General features: G+C 45.8%; 1 protein-coding gene across 2 annotated transcripts in view; it reads left to right on the top strand.

The window, feature by feature from the left end:
• Positions 1-22899, top strand: part of DOCK1 (dedicator of cytokinesis 1) — a 503206-nt gene that overhangs the window by 372284 nt on the left and 108023 nt on the right. The gene's annotated exons all lie outside the window — the stretch shown is intronic.

Raw genomic sequence — 22899 nt, 5'->3', positions numbered from 1 at the left:
TCAGGAGGGACCAGCTGGGCCACACAGGCACATCCGAGGGAGGCTGGCTTTCAATGTCTCCCCTGATTCCTCTAGGACATGGCTATGGGAGCTGGCACCTTGTCTGTCTCCTGGGGACCTTCATGCACGTGTGAACCGTGGCCTGAGTCACCCCTCATAGGACTGGCAGGGGGCTCGGCACCGGCATTTACAAAGATACGTGCTGTAGGGGGTGTTGTGTTCAGAAAGTGTGTGTTGTGTCTTTGCTTTGTGCTTTGGGGATTCAGAGATGAAGTACTTGGGCTCTGCTTTCAAGGTACTTCCCGTTCAGATGGGCAGATAAACATATACGAACAACTGTGATAGTGATGCGGTGATTACCCGACGGTCACCCTGCACGAGCAGGGCCGACAGAGGAGAAGCAGGTCCTCTGTTCCTGACCAACTGGTCCTGAGCCACAGGTACTTCCAGGTTTTAGGGTTTAGCTGGGCCAGATCTTTCTTCCTTTCTTCCAATGGGGTTATCCAGTTGGCACAGTGGAAAGCATCCCCTTCTCCACGAGAGAGGATTGGATGTGGTGGCACAGAGTGTTGGCAGTGAAAAATAACTAACAGCAAATGTACACATAGGTCTATGAGAGGAAACCTGTCCTGTGGACTGTTAAAAACAGACGAGAAGGGTTCCATGGCTGAATTATGCACCTCCCCCACAAGCCATATGTTGAAGTTGTAATCCCCAGCACCTCAGAGTGCGACTGTATATGGCGATAAGGCCTTTACAGAGATCATTAGAGTTAAAATGAGATCATTAAAGTGAACCTTAATCCTATACGACTGGTGCCCTTTCAAGAAGAGGAGATCAGGACAGACAAGTACAGAGGGAGAGGGCGCCATCTACAACCCAAGGAGAGAGAAGAAACCAACTGTGCTGGCACCTTGATCTTGGATTTCCAACCTCCAGAGTTGTGAGAAAGTAAATTTCTGTTCTTTAAGCCCCCCAGCCTGAGGTCCTTTGTTCTGGCGGCACTAGTGGACTAAGACAGAACCCTGTCATCTTCATCCTTTGGGAAGGCTGGCCCTGAAGTCCCGTCAGTTGAGTGTCAGGGCTCCAAGCGTCCTTCTCAGCCGGCTGGGGGCAAGCAGTGAGGACTCACTCTCATTCAGGATTTGGAGGAGAAGAGACTGATGGACTATGTTTACCCAACGGTAAAACTCCGTTACGCTGGTTAGAAGGTAGAAGATATCACTGATTTTTTCCATCAGAAATCATGCTGAGAGAAAGTTAGGAAAAGCCCTCTGTGTTGTGTTTGGCTTTGTGTTGGAACTCATTTTGAACAGAGCTTTAAAAAACAAAGGCTCTGCTTCCTTTCTTCTCTTTCTCATATTGGAAAGTGCCGTGTTTGCGTTGTTATTTTTGTGACAACTTGAGTTTGTTTTTTTGGACTGTGGGTGATTTTGGCAAAGATGGACGACTTTTACCTCAAAAGGAGAGTGTTGGCGAGATAACTGGGTGTGAGTCTATGGAACTGTAGTGTCCTGCAGAAAAATGGAAGTGCAAGGATGGGGAAACCACAAAATGGGGCCAGAGACGGTGATCGCTCACAGGCCCCGGCGGCTCCCACCCCTGCTGCCACCCACTGGCCTGACCCCCACCCTGCCAGTGCACTGGGGGTCATATGTGTGGACGGACTTGGAAATAGCAACCTTCCACCGAGAATGACGACCCCTCCCCAGGCCATGAAAAACACCAGGGTAGAACATAGAAATCCCTCTTAAGTAATCAAACATTTCACCTAAAACCTTCTTCACTGGGCTGCCATTAGCTAAAATGAGCTGACACTTCTCTGTAGACTCCTGTATCATTTTCCTGGATTATTTCCCAAAATTTGACAGACCTTCGTAAAGCTATTTTGTGACTTTGCTGACAGTTTTTCTGGGCCCACACTATGTATTTCAGCTATTTCAATCTTAACTCTGTGACCTCATTAAATGTGTATTTTTGTGTGAGCCTGTGGGTATGGGAGCAACGACACGCACTGTGTTCTTATTCAGGAATCCCGAGTTAAAAACAACCCTTTTTTTAGTGCACTCTCTGGGCATCTGAGTTTGGACCAGGAAAGAAATGCTTAGTCCACTATGACTTTTTACAGAAAAGCATTGAAACAGTGTTTTTTAACACTTGATATGATATGGCATCCTTTGATTTGTTGAAATCGTACACCTTTTTCTCTCTTCATTTGCTTGCCTTGTTCATGCAGGTGAGTCTCAGATGTCGACCCAGGTCCAAGTGTGTTGCTCCTCATGCTCCTCTGATCGCCTGAAATAATTTATAGTTACAGAACTGACAGGAGGTCGCGAGAACACACAGTGTCCAGAGTTAGGATTCTGGATTCTAGTTCAAATTCACTCACTGGTAATGCTGAGAAGGTAATTCACTAAAACCACCTGTGCTACAGCTCCCTGAATGGCAGTTTAACACAATGACATGTTTTGGAGCCATCTCATGGGGTTTGGTGAGTTGAGATAATCAACTTGGCTGGCTTTGAAAATCTTAGAACATCAAGTCTTTCAAACTTGCACACATGCCTACGTGTTCTGTGCATGCCACTCACCTGCAACTGGCCAGCCCTTTGCTGTTTTGTGTGTTATGGGGGGACAACTCAGTTCTTGCTTTGACGCTGCAAGGTGTCTAAACAACACAGCTGCCATGCTGTGAGGTACTCAACAGTCGCCACCAGTGGAATTTGCCACTGTTATAGCTCCAATAGGCTCTTCTTTAGCTTTGCTGAAGGATAAGAAATTCGATGGCCTTCGGTAATAGTTGAGCTGTTAGACTGAAGGCAGATAGGGTCTCTCATGTGCAGCTGGAAGCATGTCTGGGGCACAGTCGGTGCTCAGCAGCTATTAACCTTCTCTTCCCCACCATGGAGTAGAAATGTATGTAAGGAAACAGCTGGATACTGATTGCTGAATTCGATGGCATTCCAGTTTTAAAATGACAAATGAGTTTCCACATCATTTTCATGGTAACATTTTTCATTCTTTCTCTAGTCACGTGTTTATTGCGTGCCTACTAAGAGCCACTCAGAGTGCTAGATGCTGGGGATAAATGTGAGCTAATGCAGATGTGGAGCCTGCCGTCAGGAGTGAGAGTCTACGGGGAGACACTGGTCAGTGCTCAAACCACCAAATGTGTGACGCTAGTGACAAGTGCCATCCAAGCACTGTGACGGAGAGCTACATGGTTCTGTAGGAGCATGTTATGAGGGAAGGCCGGGAGCTGAAAAATTGGAAGGCGTTAACCGGGTGCTTCCAGGCAGGAAGTGGGAGCCCTCCAGGGAGAGGGAACAGCTTATCAAAGGCTCTGCACATGGGAAGTGCTGAAAGAAGGTCAGTGGGGTCTAGCACTTATTCCTCCTACAAGTTCATGTGTCAGGGCCCCCATGGCCACCTTTGATAAATACTTTTCCTCCCCTCTCCCCTTCTAGCTAGAATGAAGCCTCCCATGCTTTGGGATCAATATGGTGGCATTATCTCATTTTGTAAGGTATTTTGACTTTGTGTATGTTTGTGCCAGGCCTTGTTGTAGATGCTGGGAATTTAATAAGACTGATGAAGCTCCCATGGAGTTTGCCTTCTATGTGGGCCAGGGCTCAGACAGTGACCCAACAAACATATGACCAGACTGTACAACATCAGGGACTTACGAGTGTTAGGGAAAAATATGACTCAGGACTGGAGAATGCCTGGAGGGCTGCGCTGCTCTTGGCAGGGAGGGCGGGATGGCTTCCTTGGAGGGTGAGAGTGGGTTGTCCTTGACAGAGACTGGAAGGCTGAGGCAGCCTTGCTGAGGCTTTCCCTCGAAGGCTTGCTCCTGCCTGCTGCTGCTCTGCCACTCAAAACTGAAACCTTCCCCAAGGACGACAAAGAGGAAGAAAAGGAAACTAAGAAATCAAGAGAGATAAAACCCACAGAGATCGCCGAAAGCACGTGGTGCGAACACCGATCACACCAGTAAGAACATTGTTTCCATCCCCGATTTGCTTTCTCTTTAAATAGGACATTCAGTCATCACTTGACCATAAAATTGATTTATTGTGTGGAAATAATTTCCGTAGCAGGGGAACTAATTTGATTGTGTAGCATAAAGAAAATGTATGTGGGACAATGGGGAAGAATAGAGCCAAAATGAATCCAATATATTTTAATCTCTGCAATACAGATTATATTTTCAATTAAGAAGCTTAACTTGCATGTGTTCGGCTGGCGGGAGCTTCCCGGAGCACATTCCACGTGTGTTTACGGGTAATAAGTCACTTAGCATTAAGAAGGTAGACGATCATTAGCCCATGATCACCCAGTTGCCTCTCGTTAATAGCAAAGTCAGTGCACATCGTCACCATGGCCACTTTCCGGTGGTAGAAAGTGGAGTCATGGAAACTGCAACTATTGTGTTGGTGAATGCAATTTATTAGACAGAGCAAGGAAATCCTGAATTCCATGTCCTTCAGCACAAGCAGGGCCTGGTTCCCTGAAATCATGGTCAGGTGAGAAGGTGGCCTTTGGATCATCACCACCAGGCTCTCTGGAAACAGCATAGCACAGCCAAGTGGCTGAGCAGCTTGGTTTTATTAATTGTGTCTAACGAACATGGGGTTTGCAGCAGCTGACTTTGGTCTTTGTGCCATGGCTTACCTCCTGCACGGCCTTTGAGCTGCTCACTGCCTCTCAGCCTCACCGGCTTCTAGGTCAAGGGGAAGTCAAGACGCTAGCCATTGTCCACTGGTCTCGGATCTCATTTAATCTTAAATCAACAGATGAGGGGGAGCCGTAATCATTCATATTTTACAGGCAGTGGAATCTGCCTCTTGGGCTTCTTATATAGGAGTAAATAAGACAGCATCTAGCACCTTTCTGCAGCTAGTCCTTGCTCACAGTTCCTCATTAGTTCCTTTCTCTTTCTTCTTCCCAGTAGCTGTCTACTGAGCTGAAGATTCTGGGGCCTGGCTTTGCAGACTCTCACACTTTGCCTCACCCCTCCCTTCTTTAGCACAGACGTACAATTAGGAGAAGAGCATGAAAGAAATAACGGGGTCATTTCAAAACAAAACAAAACAAAACAGAGAGAAGGAATCTGGCAGGGAGAGCAGGGACAGATGTGGAGTTGGGTTTTTTTTTTTAAATCTATTTCGAGCCTTTCCAGAGGGCCGACACACAGGGGCCGATGCAGCCGGAGAGCAGTTGCATAAGTGGAACGAGAAGCCCAGGGCTCCCTCCCGCACAGCCACGTGGCTGGGAGCACGTCAGGTTTGATAGCGTCAGATCAGACACCGTGGACCTGGAGGAAGGACCGAAAATGAGGTCAGAGCCAGGAAACGGGAGTGGAGGCTGTAGACCAGAGAGCCACCCGAGAAATGGGCTCAAGGCAGGCCGGGTGGGCAGCAGGTATACGTGGAGGGCAAGGAGCCCGAAACCTGGACGTGGGAAGAGCAGTGAAGGCCGAGAGTAACAGTGGTGATAGGCAGCACACACAAGGTTTAAAATCTGGTCTCACATCGTTCCTGTGGGCATTCATTTGTTCTAGAAATATTTATGGAGCATTCAGTGTGGCTCATGTGGAAACGAGTCAGCACCAGGCCCAACCCAGAGGAAGCCGGGTCTGGGGCTCTGCCTGTGCTCGGAATGGTCCCTCCCTTAGAGATTTTCCCTCTGCCTTCTATTTCTCCAACACTGATGCAAGCTTACCTATAAAACGCTCCACTGGCACCACCCTCACCCCAGCCACCCCCATTTTGTTCTTCTCTTCGTGGCCTTTCACCATCATGCTTCCAAAATCTGTTCAACTGTGGGTACCAGTGATGTCCCTGCCAATACACCCGTTTCTCATTGACTCTCCAGTTGATGACGTCCTCTTTTTTAAAAGGTCTTGTCCCCCAGCTTCTGTGACCCCTCACCTTCCCACCTTCCCTGTCTCCCTCTGGCACATCTGGTTCCTCTCTCTCCTACTCCGCCTCCTCCTTTCTCCCTCATCCTTTCTCTCTTTCTCTCCCTCTCCTCTCGTCTCTCTCCCCTCTACCCCTGCCCCAAGTGTCTATCACAGGTTCATCTTTCTCTACCCAGAAGAAATGCTGGAGTCCCCTAGGCTCTATTCTTAGCTCGTACCCTTCCTTTTTTTCCCTTATTCTAAAATCTCTCTTCCGTGGTCTCTCATCCATGCTCAAGGATTAGTTTACATGTGGACTCAGATCCAGTTCCAAATGTACATCCCACCCTTGACCTACCATCTGATTCCAGACCTCACTCACACCGAGGGTCCCCAAGCCTGAACCCAGGGTCTTGCTGCCCAGAGGAGAGCTCTGAGTGCATTCCCGTGGCTGTAAATGTCTCTGTGAATGGCGCCGTCCATCCTGTTGCACCACGCACAAGGCCTAGTCGTTCTTGCCCATCCCCCTCCTCATAGTTCCTCCTCATAGTTCAGTCCATCACCCGTTCCTGACCCCCCCAGCTCCTGGACATGGCGGGTGCTCAGTCTCTTTAAAGAATGAAAGAATGAGTGGGCAGAATGAGAGGCAATGGGAGATGGGCACCAAACATAATTTTTTAAACCAGAGGTTGGGAAACTACAACCTGCTAGCTAAATTTGGCTCGCCACCTGGGTTTTTTTTTTTTTGTGTGGCCTACAAGCAGAGAATAGTTTTTACATTTTTAAAGGGTTGAAAGCAAAAAGTCACAAGAAGAATGATATTTCATGACATAAAAATTCTATGAAATTCAGGGGCTGGTCCCGTGGCTGAGTGGTTCAGTTCGTGCGCTCTGCTTCAGCGGCCCAGGGTTTCACCTCTTCGAATCCTGGGCACGGACATGGCACCACTCATCAGGCCATGCTGAGGCTGCGTCCCACGCACCACAACTAGAAGGACCGACAATAAAAATATATATATATATACAACTATGTACTGGGAGGGCTTTAGGGAGAAAAATTTTTTTTTTAATTTTTTAAAAAGTCTATGAAGTTCAAATTTCAATGTCCACAAATAAAGTTTTATTGGCACACAGCCATACCCCCTCACTTGATTGTTGCCTTTTGCTGCTTTTGCCACAACAGCAGAGTCCAGCAGTTGCAACAGAGACCATCTGGCCCACAAAGCCTGACTTATTTACTGTCTGGCCTCTTACAGGAAAAGTTTGCTGATCCCTGGACTAAACCATCTGGTGTGGAAAGTACCGTGTTAGTAATGGGCACATGTTATTCACTTGCTATCATCAATAATCGATAGTCAATAATTCTCATGTTAACTTAGAACTTATTATGTACAAGATGGTTTGGAGGACACAGAAAATGGCTCACACGTGGTCTCTGCCTTCCAGGAGACAGGATTATTACCATGGAAAGACTAGTGAAGAGTATAACCGCTTGGGAAGTAACTCAACATGGCTTTGGCCAGGAGAGAGGTGCCATATCGGTTCTTTGGATCAGTACCGGTGTATGGTTGCTGGACGGTTTGATGATTTCAGTGTGGTAGGCAGAAGAAGACTTCCCCAAAGATGTCCATGTTCCCCTCCCCACATCCTGTGGCTGTTATGCTGCCCGGCACGGAGGTATTAAAGTTGCAGATGGAATGTGGGAAGCTAGAGAACGCAAGAAAATGGAACTTCCCTAGAGCCTCTGGGAGGAAGGCAGCTCTTCTGACACTTCCGTTTTAGCCCAGTAACATCCATTTTGGACCTCTATCTTCCAGAACTGTAAGATAATCAAATTTGTGTTGTTTTAAGCCGCTAAGTTGTGGTAACTTGTTAGAGCAGCCATAAGAAACTAGTACACTCAGGAACATCCCTGGATCCCTTTTGAATTTCCTACTTAAAGAAAAAATGCCAGGACTCCTTTTGGTTTCCCCTCTGTTGATCTGCCATCAGCTCGACTTCCCTTCTCCTTGGCCTTCCCTCTTCCCAACCCGGGCCAGGCAGGGGTCCGAGATCCTCAGGGATGTCTGCCTGTGCCTCTAAGAATAAGTCAGCACAAAGCAGGACTGCGGCACCCTCGTCTTGATTTAATAGGACATTTGTGGATTTTGTTCTAAACGGCAGTTTCAGAAAGATTTTCTTTATCGCAGTGTAAAAAAGTCATTCGATTCCTTGCAGTTGTAAATTTTTGATGCTGCTGAACACTGGGGGCAGGTGGGATGACTCAGCCTGAAGAATAGAGGACGGTCTTTATTCTCCCGTCCACCCCTGGATCTTCACAGGGCTCCCTGGCTCCCCCTAACCCTCTTTCCCCTTCGACAGCATCCCGCCTGCTCACTGGGGCAGGGGGCGTGGAGAGCAGAAGGCTGAGCAGACAAAACCATCAGGGGCAGGGCCCCTGGGCTGGCTCTGGAGGAGTGCTGCACCTTGTGCCCTTCTCAGCATGGTCCACAGATGCGCTCCAGATGTCGAGTCACCCCATGTTAGATCCCCAAGAATCCTACAGAAAATCCAGTTAAGCACTTACACTTACAGGTGGTAAACTCCAGTCTCTTCCCATAGGTAGCCACCTCTTCACCCACCCCTTGCCCTCCTAGCCCTTTTCCTCTCCCATGCCTTTTCCGCATTCGATGTAAAGTGGAGGAGGATGACATCAGCTCATGCGTTCCTGATAATCTTCTGGAGTTCTTTGGCTCAAGTTAACCCAGCCCCTGCCCCGAGGGTGGCACACCCCAAATGCGAGCAGCCAAATCCGGTACAGGGCTCTGTGGCTGCTGCTTCGTACCGTGTGTAAAAATAACATTTCCTGAGAAAGCTGGAGACCACTTCTCCATAACCACCCTGCCGAGCGAGTCTGATGCTATTTCAGAGGCGTCTGCTCTGACGTTTGGTCTTGCTCCACACACTCCTTCCACAGCCTCTCAGTAACGTCCCCTCCACTCTGGCTGTCTTGCCCATTGATGCTTCTGGGACTTGAGCAAAGTACGTGTATTTCTTTTCAGCCAATTGTGCTAAAATAAAGGCAGGCTATTTAAACTGCAGTTTCCCCAATATAGCTTTTAAAACCCAAATATAGTTATCTATAAAGGGTACTTCTGTGGTAATGCCAGGCAGCTCAGTTAAATCTGTGGGGTGCTTCCTGTGTGGGGGTGCTTGCATCTGAGCCAGTGAGCCATGGGGTGGGGAGAAGGATGGGCAGCAGCTTGGCTTCTTATTTCTGCTCTACTCTTACTAGCTGGGTAACCTGGGCAAGTGGTGAGCCTCCTGGATCCTTCGTGTCCCACCTGTACATTATAGAGAGTTAAATATGTGAGCTCCTAGCCCAGCAGGTGCGTTGAGAATTGCTTGATCGATGTTAGCTCTCTCGTCCTTGCATGTGACGAAAAAGAGCCTACTTTTTTCCTACTGTGTATTTCAGCATCTCGCTGGTGTCCAGTGTTTCTCCCACTGCTGGGTGGTGTCAAGGTCAATTGTGAAATAAGCCACTATGCATCTGAGTCTTGCACCATCCCCCCACGGTGAGGTGTGGCAGCAGAGATGGAAAGAAGTACTGTGAGGGAGGATGCTGCTCGTGGACAGCTGGTTCTTGATTGTTGAGGAGCGGGGAGGGATCCTTTGGCTCTCCCCAGCCGAGCTGCATCTGTCATGGGATCAAGAAACAGCAGGTAAACAGAGATATTCTCAAAGCCATCAAGAAGAAGTATGATGTAGATGCTCACTCAGAGGAGACTCCTGCAGGAAGAGAAATCTGCTGGTGATGGCTTCAACCCCTGGACCTGAAATGACAAAGAGATGGACTGAGTAGAAATAACCCATCTCAAATTCAGTTGACAACCTAGCACTAGCCACATCTCCTGGGAAACATGAAGTAGCCTTAACTGTCATCTGCCTGTCATCTCATACTTGCCATTAATTGGGCATTCTTTAATGTAGCGTGTCAATGATTAGAATTCAGAAACAACTGGAAAGTTGATTTCCTAAGGGGCAGCTTGAGAAGACAGCCCCATGTTTGGCCCCCACTGAGGTTCTAGGGCAGGACTGGGGACTTGTGCACATGTCGTCTCATGGCTAGCATTCTCTCTAAGCCCATTTTGCAGATGTGACAGCTGAACTCTAGGCCAGCGCCAAGTCATGCCTCTGTAAGGTGGAGAGCCACACTGTTGGGAACTCACTGAAGGCAAGCTTTAGGATCTTTTTTGTAGATAATGTTAGTTGTTCATCATTATAAATGGGTGGAAGTTAGCTGTTATGCACCACTTTCCAACAGGTTATAATGAAAGAAAGTCTCAGATCAGAGTCTTCCACACACAGACATTTAGTCGAAAATACTTTCTCACCAACAGGCACAATCAATGCACACAGTCTGTTCTGAGGCTTCATGAGGCCCCACTTCGCTGTCTTTTTAAGTGGCCAGAAAGTCTCCCGGAGGTAGGATTTGTTTAGGCTTATAGTCATCATCAGGCAACTGAAGTCCTCCAAACCAGTGGCTTGACACTAGAGTGGAAGGTCAAGCCTTAGGTCCATGTACCCTATTTACATGAGTCGGGAGAGTCCCTAAAATATTTTAGCTCATCCGCCTACCAAGCATAGCATTGATTTCAACGAGGTGCCCCCATTTCTGTTATCCATTATATTCATTAAGAAGGCGCAAATTTCACAAAAGAAAATAATTTCTAACAATTATCATTCTCACATTTCTGCTTTTGATCAAGGTGAGGCTAACCGAAGCACTCTTCGGGAATGTGGTTTTCTGATGAAAGGTTGGAGACCAACTGACTACTAGAGTGTAGCACTCTCTGTTGAAGTACCTGAGGGTAATTTGCAGACCTCCTAAAACTAACCTTGTGCTTACTGTGTGCCAGGAACTGTTCTAGGCACTGTACACGTTTTAGCTCATTTAATCTTTACCACCTAGCAGGTTGATGTACTCTTGACACCCATTTCATGGATGAGGAAACTGAGGAAACCAGCTCAAGGTTTATACAGTTAGTCACTTGTAGAGCCTGGATTTCCTCTCAGGTTGTTTATCCCTGGAGTCCCTACTCTAACCACCATGCTAACCTGCCTCCAACACTGACTAGGGCTTGAGTCTCGGTCTTCCAAATATTACACCAGGGCTTCTGTTAAGGAGAAAGCTCAGAGTTGCTTGATAGCTCCAGTCAAGGATGTGGAGATGCTGACTGTTATCTAGGAAAGAATAAACAAGATCAAATGGTCTTAGGAGTAAAAAGTAACAGATTTTAACTAGATAATAGGGAAGGATTAATTAGTTTACAGGGAGAGAGTAGTAGAAACTGTTTTTAGAGATATGAGTAGGAGGTTATATCTTTTCTTCTTGAATATCACTTGTTAAAATAATAGATACACCCTATTTTCAGCTTTGTGGGCCATACCTTCTCTGTTGCGACATATAAATGAATGGGCATGGTTGTGTGCCAATAAAACTTTATTTACGAAAACAGACAGAGGGCCAGACTTGGCCCACAGGCTAAAGTTTGCTGACCTCTGAGATATGATATTGTCCAACCTTGGATATGATACTGTTCAATTTTATGTTTTTCTGCTTGGAGTTATAACAGGGACATGGGAAATTGGGTTCCATTAAATGAGGACCGCACTACTCTCAGTAAAAAGAAAGCCTTGTCTCTTTAGTGCAGATCAAAGGAATTATTTAGGTGCATTTTATGGACTATATGGGGAAGAAAATAATTTTTCAGTTCTTGAGCTCTCATGGTCTGGGTTGCTCCACTGAATCCAGTGAATAAATGAGCTTGCAATCAGATGACACCATAGGCTTAGAATAAGGTTATGCCCGTTAATAGAGAGTGTCACTCAGTGGTTTGCAGACAAGCGGCTTCCTGAAAGAGCCACTTCATTCTTGCAAGATCTGGTTCAGATTGGTTATTTCTGGCTTTATCTTCTAACCTCCCCTTCGCTAAACTGAGTCTTTCATCTTGTCATAAACACTCAGAACAGCACAGGGGCCAACAACAGAAAGAATCCCATGATGAAAGCCTCTCTCTCTGAGGTTAGTCTCAGGCTGCAGGGGAATGGGAGGGGGGCTCAGAAAAACCAGTTTGGCGTTGAAGTTTGTGGCTCCAAGTGTTCAGTGAGGGTCCCAAAGACCCTTCTCCTTACAGAGTCTTCTCTGCTGGAGTATGGGTGGAACTATGAATCAGATGCATGATCACTCCTGTCATTTTGTTATATTACCTGGAAAAAGGGATTATGCACATATAATTAAGGTTAATGATTAGTTGACCTTAAGACAGGGAGATTATCTGGTTGGGCCTAATATAATCACAGGAGCCCTTTAAAAGGACAGTTTTCTCAGGTTCATAGCAGAAGGAGGAGGCAAGAGATTTGCAGCATGAGAAGGACTCGACATGTCGTTGCTGATTTGAAGATGGAGTGTCCACGTGAGAAGGAATGCAGGCAGCTCCTAAGAGCAGAAAGCAGACCCCAGCTGACTGTCAGCAAGGAAACAGGGACCTCAAACCTACAACCTCAAGGAATTGGCATCTGCCTACAGCCTGAACGAGCTTGGAAGAGAAGAGCCTCCAGATCAGAACCCAGCTTGGCCAACACCTGGACCTGAGCCTCCTGTGACCTTAAGCAGAAGACCCCACCAAGCCTGCAGTGAGGTCTGACCCATGGAACTGGCATTGCTTTAAGCCACTGCCTTTGAGGGAATTTGTTCTATATCAACAGAAAACCTACCATGATGGTGGCTCTCCCCAGATAAACTTCACCTGAAGTCTGCCAGCCAGAGCCAGGGGCTGAGCTGCAGCCCTGGGCTGGTGCCTGTCTCTGCAGTACCATTAGGAAACAAGGTCTCAGAACCTGAGCACAAACTGCACCAGGCCACCCATGTCCACCTTGGGAAGTGAACCCTCTCCATGAGAGTCTTTGGCACTATCTAAGCTACTCTCTGTGGACGAAGATGGTTGAAGAAGGTTCCATACACTCAACAATTGAGTGATGGTAATTCTGAGCCACAATAGAATCAAAGAGCCGGAAGCTCTTAGTTACAAGACTTTCTCTTTTCTCATGAGCTTCGACACCAGCTGAGCTTTCGTGAACACTTATCTCCTAAACTCTCCTTTGTCTACTGAAAGCCAAGGAGATACTTCAGAGGCCTCTTTTGAAACAAATAGCAAAGAAGAGGACAGAGGCCTCATCTTTTGTATCTTTATCATACTCCCGACCGATTATTGAAGACCTACTATGACCCAGGCCCTTTCCACTGACTCCTCTAATTCCCCCCACCCATAGACCTCAATAAGGAAAACTGGAGGTCAGAGGTGTTAATTCACTTGTGCAAGGTTGCACAGCCTGTAAGTGATGGAACGTGATTTAGGCACAGATCTCAAGGCTCCTACTCTCTCCACTTCTCTACCTCTTTGTGTGTTTCCCCCTGCTCCTCTCCAAGGTGAACACCCCATAGAGAGGCCCCCCAGGCCTAGTGAGAGTGAATAATCAACTAAATGAATAGTGAATAGAAGCAGCAAATCAGCAATGAGGATGGGAAATGAGGAAAACATCTCCACTGCCAGGTAGCCACTCCCAGAACATTCTCAAGCACCTCGGCCCCCCTCAGTGTGCAAAATCCCTGTCCCGGTTTTTAGCCTGTGGCCAGTGAGCCGACAGCAAGTTACAACCATTTGCTAAATGATTACAGTGCCCATTAGCAAGTCTTGAAAATGAACCAGGATAAATTCTAGGCATAGCTGGAATATTCCAAGATGAAATAACTGGAAAGAAGCATTCCCCTTTGCAATTATCCTAGTGTCTCCTAAGAATTTCTGCCTTGAACCTTACAGTTGGCTCAAGGCCTCTGACTACTTAACTTTTTCCTGGGCTCCCTAGGTGGATTCAATTACACTGTGTTTTATTTTATACAAGATACATTGTGGGTGCTGTAGGGAATAAAGAGTCAGCACAGATGGACTGTCAATGGACATGCAGTAGAACTGAGGCATGCCAGGTAGGGGACCACTGTCACATGTTAAGTGAGACATGACATACTTGGGCCATAAAGGACTCTGAGTGGATGGTTGCTGTTGTCATTATTAGTCCTATTTATTTATGTTTATGATTATTTGTTACTGCCCCACCTACTCCCAGAACAGATCTGAACAACCTGATCCTTTGGGGAGTAAAAGTGAAAGATTCTTATTTCCGTGTGTGTGTGTGTGTTTGTGTGTACGTGTGTGTATGTGTTTCAAATCACGGAGCTTAGTCACACTGATGGTGGAGTTATGGACAGAAAAATCATGACTTCCACTGCTGTAGTTTCTAGAAATGTCCAGTTCTCTTTCCTTCTCATGTTTTTCTTTTTTCTTTTGGTAAAATATATGTAAACTTAAAATTTGCCATTTTAACTATTTCTATGTGGACAATTGAGTGGTGTTAAGTACATTCACAATGTTGTGCAACCATCACCACTGTTTATTTCCAAAATGTTTCATCACCGAACAGAAATTCTTAACTCCTCGTTCTGACCCTCCACTCTCCATTCCCACATATTTGGAACTCAGAAAATCCTCTAGATAGTAACATACACTCTTACACCCGGGAAAGCCCATCTTCCAGGACAGTCTGTGCCCATGCCCAAGGGACGGGGCCACGGTGACTCTTCCTTCCCTGCTTCCTCCGCCCTCCAGCCTGCCGTGGCACATCCACTCATGGTTGTCCTTGACTCCTCCAGTTAGTAGTCCTAGATGGATGCCAAGGTGCTGGGGGCGGCGGGTGGAGGGGGAGTAGTCTCTGGGGTGAGCCAGGGCCTTTACTTATTGTCACAACTGATTCTGTGAGTTGGGATATGCCCATTCCGTAACCGAGCAAAAACGGGCTCATCCTGCTCACCTCAATCTGGTGCCAATCAATTGCAAACAAGCCCGTGGTTGGAAAAGGAAAATTTATACGATTAGCCAGCATAATCGGAAGATGGTGGACTAGTGACCTGAAGAACCGTCTTAAAATCATACAGATCTTGAGGCAGTTTCTATAGGGGAAATGGGCAGATAAGGAGGGGGTTTAGGGATGTCCACCATCTGGTGTGACCAACTTCAAGACGCCACATTATCTCTTTCTTCTGTCATTCGTGATGGGTACCAACGCAGAATTTTTCTTTCAGGAGGGTCGTCATGTTCCTGGGGAATTCAGAGAACAAAGTTTTCTGGTCACAGCTGGGAGACATACGTAAGCGAGGGTCATAGAACCAGCAATCATGTATTTCGTAAAAGGGAGAGGTGCTTTCTCATCGGCCGACGTGCAGGCTAGAATGTGTCCACAGAGGCTAGTGAGTCACCACCACAGTTACAGTGTTGCTTCTTTTCTCTCTGATGTCTTCCGTTGTGGTGACTTAAGATCTTGCTGTTACAATTCCTTCTGTTTCCTCCAGCAACAGAGAATTCTCACTTCCCAGTGTTCGCTGGTAGGCGTTCCTGATGTGTCTGTCCTGGGGATTTTTTTCCTCTCACCCAAGGTGCCCCTAAATCCATCCACACTTATTTTGTGATGTTGAAATAGGTGAACCGGGCAGGCTTGGGTAAGGAGAGGAGAATAAGGAGGAGAAGGGAGTAGAGAGTAGAGGGATGGCGTGGCTTTGTGAATCTTTAACACTTGACCCTGAAATAAGACTATTAAACATGCTTGGTGCCCTGGAAGCGCAATGGCAGGCATCTGCCCACTTTAGTCTCCAAATCACTTTTGTCCCCGTACTTGGTAACTCCACTTCTGGGCTCCAAGTGGGAGGTTATCTCCTCTAAGCTTTGAAGGGGGCTTTTTAATGTCTTTTTGATCAGCAAGTTTTATTTTCCGATGACAAACAGGTATGAACCCAACCCTCCTCACTGAATTGGTGAAAAACTCTCCAAAAATCTGTGTAGAACACAGATCAGAATGTATCACAGCTTTGCAGAGACAGCAGAATTGTCTGTACACAGCCAGATAACTTTGCAACGCAACTACTCAACACGGCTGTTATAGTGGGAAAACAACCGTAGAAAACCCCTAAATGAATGGGTGTGGCTGTTTTCTAATAAAACTAATTATGCTACCTCACACCCATTATGATGTCTACTATTAAAAAAACAAAACTATCAAGTATCGGGATGTGGAGAAATTGGAATCCTTGTGTACTATTGTTGGAATATAAAATAGTGCAGCCACCACGGAAACTAGTTTGGGAGCTCCTCAAACAATTAAAAGTAGAAATACCATGTGGTCTGGCATTTTCACTTCTGGGAATAGACCAAAAGAATTGAAAGCGGGCACCTGAAGAGACATTTGCAAACCCATGTTCATAGCAGCATTATTTGCAATAGCCAAAAGGTGGAAGTAACCTAAGTGTCCATCAAGAGATGAATGGATAAATAAAATGTGGTCTATCCATACAGTGGAATATTATTCAGTCTTAAAAGGGGAGGAAATTCTGACACATGCTGCAACATGGATGAACCTTGAGGGCATCGTGCTAAGTGAAATAAGCCTGACACAAAAGGACAAATATTGCATCATTCCACTTATATGAGGTATCTAAAATAGTCAAACTCATCAAAATAGAAAGTAAAATGATGGTTGCCAGGGACTGGGGGTGGTGGAAATGGGGAGTGAGTGTTTAATGGGTGCAGAGTTCAGTTTTGCATGATGACAAGAGTTCTGTGGATGGATGGTGGTGATGGGTGCACAGCAATGTGAATGTACTCAATTCCACTGAAACATACACTTAAAAATGGTTAAAATAATAAATTTATGTTATATGTATTTTACCACAATTTTTTAAAAAGCCTTTATAAAGAAAACCTTTTTATTTACAAAAATAATCTGTGGCCTGTAGTTTGCTGAGCCCTGCTTTGAAGAGTGGGGGAGGCCATTGTAGGAAGCACAATTCCAACCAGGTGAGTTTGGTGAGAAGTAACTGACCTAGGATTCATACCCCAATTATTCTATAGGATGAGAGATGTATATGTGTATTTGTTATAACAATAATTAATGCCATTCACGAGACAGTTGCTACATCGCAGACACAGATTCCTCACGAAGGCCTGGTGAGGTCAGTGTTAAGAGCCCATTGTACGTAGGAGAAGACCGAGGCCCTGAGAACAGAGGGTCCTACCCAAAATCATGTGGCTCGTCAGTGACAGTGGTGCATCCTGAGCATCAGCTAGAAGTTGGGGGCAGTATGTGCACCAGTGTTAAGAATGTCCCATCACCTCTGTGCAAGGCAGGCACCTTCTGTTGCCAAGATAGGTTAGAAAAGTCTGACAAGAGAATGTATTTTAAGTCTTTGCTATGAAGTGGCTTAAACCTGGCAAAAATTAACTTAGAGAACACCATAAAAACAATAGGGGCCAATCTGAAAATGCTATATACTGTGTGATTCCAACTGTATGACTTCCCGGACAAGGCAAAGCTGTGGAGACAATAAAGAGATCAGTGGTTGTCTTGCCAGGTGCTCAGCAGGAGGGAGGGAGGGATGAATGGGCCGCACACAGAGGATGTTTAGGGCAGTGGAACTATTCTGTGTGATGCTCTATGCTGGACACGTGTCCACAGCCATAGGATGTACAACCTAAGAGTGAACCCTAACATAAACTGTAGAGTTCGGGTGATAATGACGTGTCAATGTAGGTTCTTCACTGGTAACAAATGAACCATCTGGTGCAGGATGTTGATAATGGGGGAGGAAGAGTATGTGGGAACTCTGTAATTTCCGCTTAATTTTTCTGTGAACCTGAAACTACTCTAAGAAATAAAGTCTGTAAAAAAAAAAAGATAATAATAATGTAGGAGGGGTTAAGAGATGGCATAGAGATGAAACAATCATGGGCAGAAGGTGGTAACTGTTGAAGCTGGGTGAAGGGTGCATGGTCTTTTACGCTGTCTACTTTTGTATATGTTGGAAATTTTCCTTAATACAGTGTAAAAGCAACACAATTGCAGGAATTTAGTTGTATCATGCTGACCACATGATTAAGGTTCCTAAGGATGGCAGCATAATTTAGTGACTGGATTGTGGCCTTGGTCTAAGGCTGCTCTTTCCTTCTAGGAACATGTACATCTGTCTCTCTGAGCTTCTGTTTCCCTATTTTTAAAATACTGGGTAATTCATGCCCCACAAGACTTGTGAGCATCAAGTAACAGAATTTCTGTGAAAGTGACGACAGTGCTTGGAATGTGTGGTGCTTAGTCAATGCTTATCAGCAATGCTGCAGAAACTAGAGCTGGTCAAGAGGGAGAGGAAACAGGAGAGCTGGGGTTGGTCTCAGACACTTTCAGGATTTCTCACCTTCTGCCCGTGGTGGCTCATTGGCCACAAGTACTGTTTTGGCTGGAATCTGAGACAGAATGTGCATGCAGGGTGCCACTCTGTTTAGCACGAGTCACACAAGTAGACCAGGCCCGGAGTTCTCTGCTCATGGAGACCCCACAGCAGGGACGACACAGTCTTAGTCCAGAGTACACACTTCCTGGGATTTCTCTTATTCCCATGAGCATCACAGACGGAGCCTGCTTCTACCAGGGCTGGCCAGCGGAAAGGCTCTGAGCAGTTTGGATTTTAGTTAAGAGTTTGATGGATGTTGAAGCCTTACTGACTTGAAAAAGAAATGAGGAAATCTTAGAAAAAGGAAAAGTCCCTAGTGCGTTCCAGAAACAGTGCAGTTGAATCTTTTGGCTTTACTGCTCCTGACCGCAGGTGTTCCTTCTCTGCTTTAAAGTCTTCAGGGCCCCCACTGCCCACCATCCAAAGGAAGACTCGGTGCCCTGGCATTTCCAGCCTCTCACCATCTGGCCCCAGCTGAACCTTCCAGCCTCATTTCCAGAAAGTTCCCGTGACAGTGGTTTTCCCACTGTTTCCCAAATCTCCAATATGGGAGGAAGGGCCCACCCAGACCCCCACCTTCCCTGCATCACTCCACCTCTTTTCTGCCAGGCTCTTTCTTAGAAGTCCTTCTTTGTGCATATGTCTTCACTTCCCACCCAGGGTCCCACTGTAGGAAGTGGCTGATCCTGTTTAGTCACCAACTTGACAAAAGAGCCACTCTGCCAAGTGTGGGATGTGCTAGAAGACCCATCGTCTCCCCTCCCCGTCTACCGGAAGTAACATTGCTGCATCTCTTTTTATCACTTCATCTTAAGTTGCTTCTCCTTCCCAGCATTCCTGAATTCTGCGGAAATCATTTTAAGGCAGATTTCCAGCTACTATTATGTGACTCATCGTTCTGGGATAGAATCTGTCACTTTTAATTTGTTTCCTTCTTTCCAACCATTTTGGGCAAAACATTTTGTTAAAAGATGCATTTTTTTTCCCCTGAAGAGACTCTTGTTTTACTGCCAGGGGTATTTAAATGCCCTCATATTGAATGCTACAATCTAATTATGTAACATAAAGTAAGTTTAAGGAAGGAATTTAAAAAACCCCACAGCTTCACCATTTGAGAAATGGGGCTTTGCATTCCGCTGGAAGTTCAATGTCTTTCTTGATATTTTTTTTTCTGTAGTAATGAGGCACCTCATCTTCGAGTTTTATTGGCAGCAAACACTGGCTAACAGAGATGCTAGAAATGCCTGAGGCTCCGTCATAATAAAGTCATTTTAGTGACTGTAATTGTGCCAGGAGCTTCTAATAGTTAAATTGGTTCCTGATTACGTTCCACTTGCTAAGTTCCCCTCTACTCAATTAACACATAATTATTTAGGACTGTGCTACTTTTATTGCTCTCCACATGTTGCTTTCCAATAGGCAGCTTTTGGGGACCATCTCCCCTTGGAGCCCATGAGGCATCATCGCCCTTTTTGTGCAAGAACAGAGCAGGGATATGGGCCGAGGGCAAGGCCTATGGGGCCTGCTCTCTAAAATGCTTGTGGCTGAGAGCCTTGGAACTAGGCAGGTAACTCTTGCGGGCAGAGCCTCACCCAACGACACCCAACCTGTCTCCTAAAGACGTGCAGAAAATTCACAGGGCATGTCTTCCCATTTTACCAAATGCTACTTGACATTGTGTAAAGTGTCAGCAGAGATCAGTGTGTGAATGACTTTGTATTACATGGCGACATCTCTTTCTTACCTTTAATCTCAAAGTTAGAAAAACCCTCAAAAACCCTTAGTTTGAGGGAGCTTCAAGGCCCTATAGTTTAGTACCTTCATTTGTTGGTTGAAAATATAAGAATCTCAAAAACTTGAGCAACTTTCTGAAGGTCACATAGCTAAATGTTTACAGGGACGTGAAGAGAGAGAATGAATTGGATTTAGACTATAATTGGATGTTTGTGTGCGTGTGTGTGTGTGTGTGTGTGTGTGTGTGTGTAGACAACAAACTCATATTTGACAACGTCAGGAATTATGGTCCTGGACAGACCACAGACCACTGGCTCTGAGAGATCTGTTAGTGTGAGTATAAACCAACAGTTCCTTAGGTCAGAACATTTCAGAATATGTGTAGTGCTCAGGGGTCCTTTTAGATGCTTTGGAGGATCCTGATATGTAAAAGACAAAGTTCCTGCCACCAAGGAAAGAGCTCAGGAGGTGGAGAGGAGAGTGGGGAAACCAGCTCCAGAATGCCAAATGCCTACTGAGAAAGTTGGTTAACAAGAACCTCAAAAGAGCTGAACCCCGCAGTAGAAAGTCTACTTGGAGTGCGAGGACTCCAGGGAGAGCCAGGGGCTGCCAAATATTCTAGGCTCCCTGAGCCCACTGACTTGGGTCAGGGCCTGATCTTCTGGGCCAGCTCATCCATCCTTCATTGGTCCATCCATCCATCCATTCATTCCTGTGACTAAAACTTAGTGAACATATGTGACATGCCAGATGCTGACTTGGCACTGCGAGTACATGGGTGAATAAGCAGACAGGGCCATTTGGGAACAGTTCTGGAGGACTTCCCTGTCCTTGAGCACAGCTCCAACAGTGCCCAGCACAGACAAGTCACCAGGGACGCAGAGGCCAGCCCACTCAGACTGCACCCTCCCTCTCCTTGCCTCTCGACGAAAAGGATTTGATCTCGAGCAGTGTTGAGCCAGTCTGAACCCTTCGTTTCAGACTAGTAAGGCATCCTGCTGTCCGTTCGCTTGGCTTAGCTTGTGTTCCTCTCCACAGTCCTCTGTGACTGAAAGCAGATTGTTAGGCAAAAGCTTTAATGTGATTTCCTTACTTATTTTCTCTAGGTTGGCATTTATTAGAAGTAACTCATGAATTACAGTAGATAATAGATATTTTGACCTAAAAGTTATTCTCTGTTTATTTTCTTTTTGACTAAATATTGATTTATCTTCAGATGGACTTGGGATGTTGCGAAGTTTTTAATCCCATCAAATGTGAACTGTAGGATATAATTTGCATGAGTTGTGGATGTGGCCCTGGATGCAGCCAGCCGGAGCTTCATCTCTCCATTGTTTCCTGCATCGATTACAGTTTTTATTTGATCTTTCCTTTAGTTTTCCTCCAATGATGCACATTCTGTGTTGTTTTTTGTCCTGGGTTTTAAAAAAATTTCTAGTGAAGCTAAATTATAGAATCTCTCACAGCACTGCTCATTCTCAGTGGTCATTTCATTAAAAAGTTTTTGTTCAGCCTTCTTATTTCAGCATGACTTTTTTTCAAAAAAAAGTCATTTTGAAAAATATCTTTATTTAAGTAACTGAAATTGTTCCAAAGCTTAATTAGAAGTGGCATATTGCACCTGTTTGGGTGCTATCTTGAGGCAAAATAATTAGCCTGTAATAATAATGTATGTTCTAGTAAGCTTGTCATTATTGTCATAGAGGCCTGGAGAGAAGGTCTTCCTTAAAGCTCATAGGACCATGGGTACTCTAGTGAACAGCTGAGTTCTGAAGCTGAAGGAAAAATTAAGGAAAAAAGACGTTCGTTAGTGGCCATAAGCCCCGTGTTTTTGTGCTGCAGCAGAGCCCATGCCCCTAATGACAGGAAGTTGTCTTATTCCATTGACACTTGGGTGATTTCCTTTGGTTGCTGGCATTAATGCAATGCACATCCTCAGATGTTATCTGAGCGCAGTTGCCGAGGGTCAAGTGGACAGGTAAACCATCTTCTCCCTAGCCACACATCTATGCATCCCGTACTTCAGAGAGCTGAATGTGACACGGGAGACCCCAGCCCAAGACTGGAGGGCTGATTAGGGTTGCCAGGTGTCCTGTACCTACAAGGCATGTCCTGGATTTAGTGATTTTGCCCTGGTCCTATATTAACTTGTCAGGATGTGCTAAATGCCCTATGTTCGGTTTTTTTTTTTTTTTGGATGACTTACAAAATTCAGCAGGAAGAGCTATTTTTTAGACTTAACTGGACATCCTATATTTGCAAAATCTGGCAGCCTTATGGCTGATGGATGCTGCTGCCCAGTCTGTACTCCTGGTTAATGGACAAGCCACGATCCCCAAGTCCCTTCATTAATAGTCACTTAAAACACGAATTCCTCCTTTATGGTTTTATTTAACATGGACACACACCCCATGGCCTTTACCAGGGAAGAATTCAAATAACTGACTCCAGTTTTCTTCAGTGATTGAGATAGCAAACTCCATCACAGGCCATTTGTTACACCTGTTTCTGTCCTTGATCCCACTGATAGGTTTCTTACTGAAATGATGTCTGCAAATCTGCTTTCTTAGCACTGTACACAGTAGGAGTGTGAGAGGAAGTGCCAGACAGTGGGTCTTGGGCAGCGGGTGGTGGTGGGAGGTGGTGATGGAGACCTCCTTAAAGCCCCGGGTGGAGATTCGCTTTCTCCATCCTCGCAGGCTGACTGGCCTTTAATGGCTCTGGGATGGCCAGGGATGGGGAGCTTCTCCAGGCAGGCATAGCTGAAGAGAGCATGTTCTCAGAGAGCGCTGCTTCCTAGTAACCTAGATTTCTCTTATACTTTCTGGCTGCTTCCTGCTGTCTAAATAGAGGAAGTGTAATTAAGTTTATTATCTGTGACCTAATGCTAATTCC

The sequence above is a fragment of the Equus przewalskii genome, chromosome 1 (assembly GCF_037783145.1).
Source record: "Equus przewalskii isolate Varuska chromosome 1, EquPr2, whole genome shotgun sequence".
In the NCBI taxonomy this organism is placed as follows: Eukaryota; Metazoa; Chordata; class Mammalia; order Perissodactyla; family Equidae; genus Equus; species Equus przewalskii.
The sequence above is the reverse complement of the archived record's forward strand: the minus strand, read 5'-3'. Positions and strand labels throughout refer to the sequence as shown.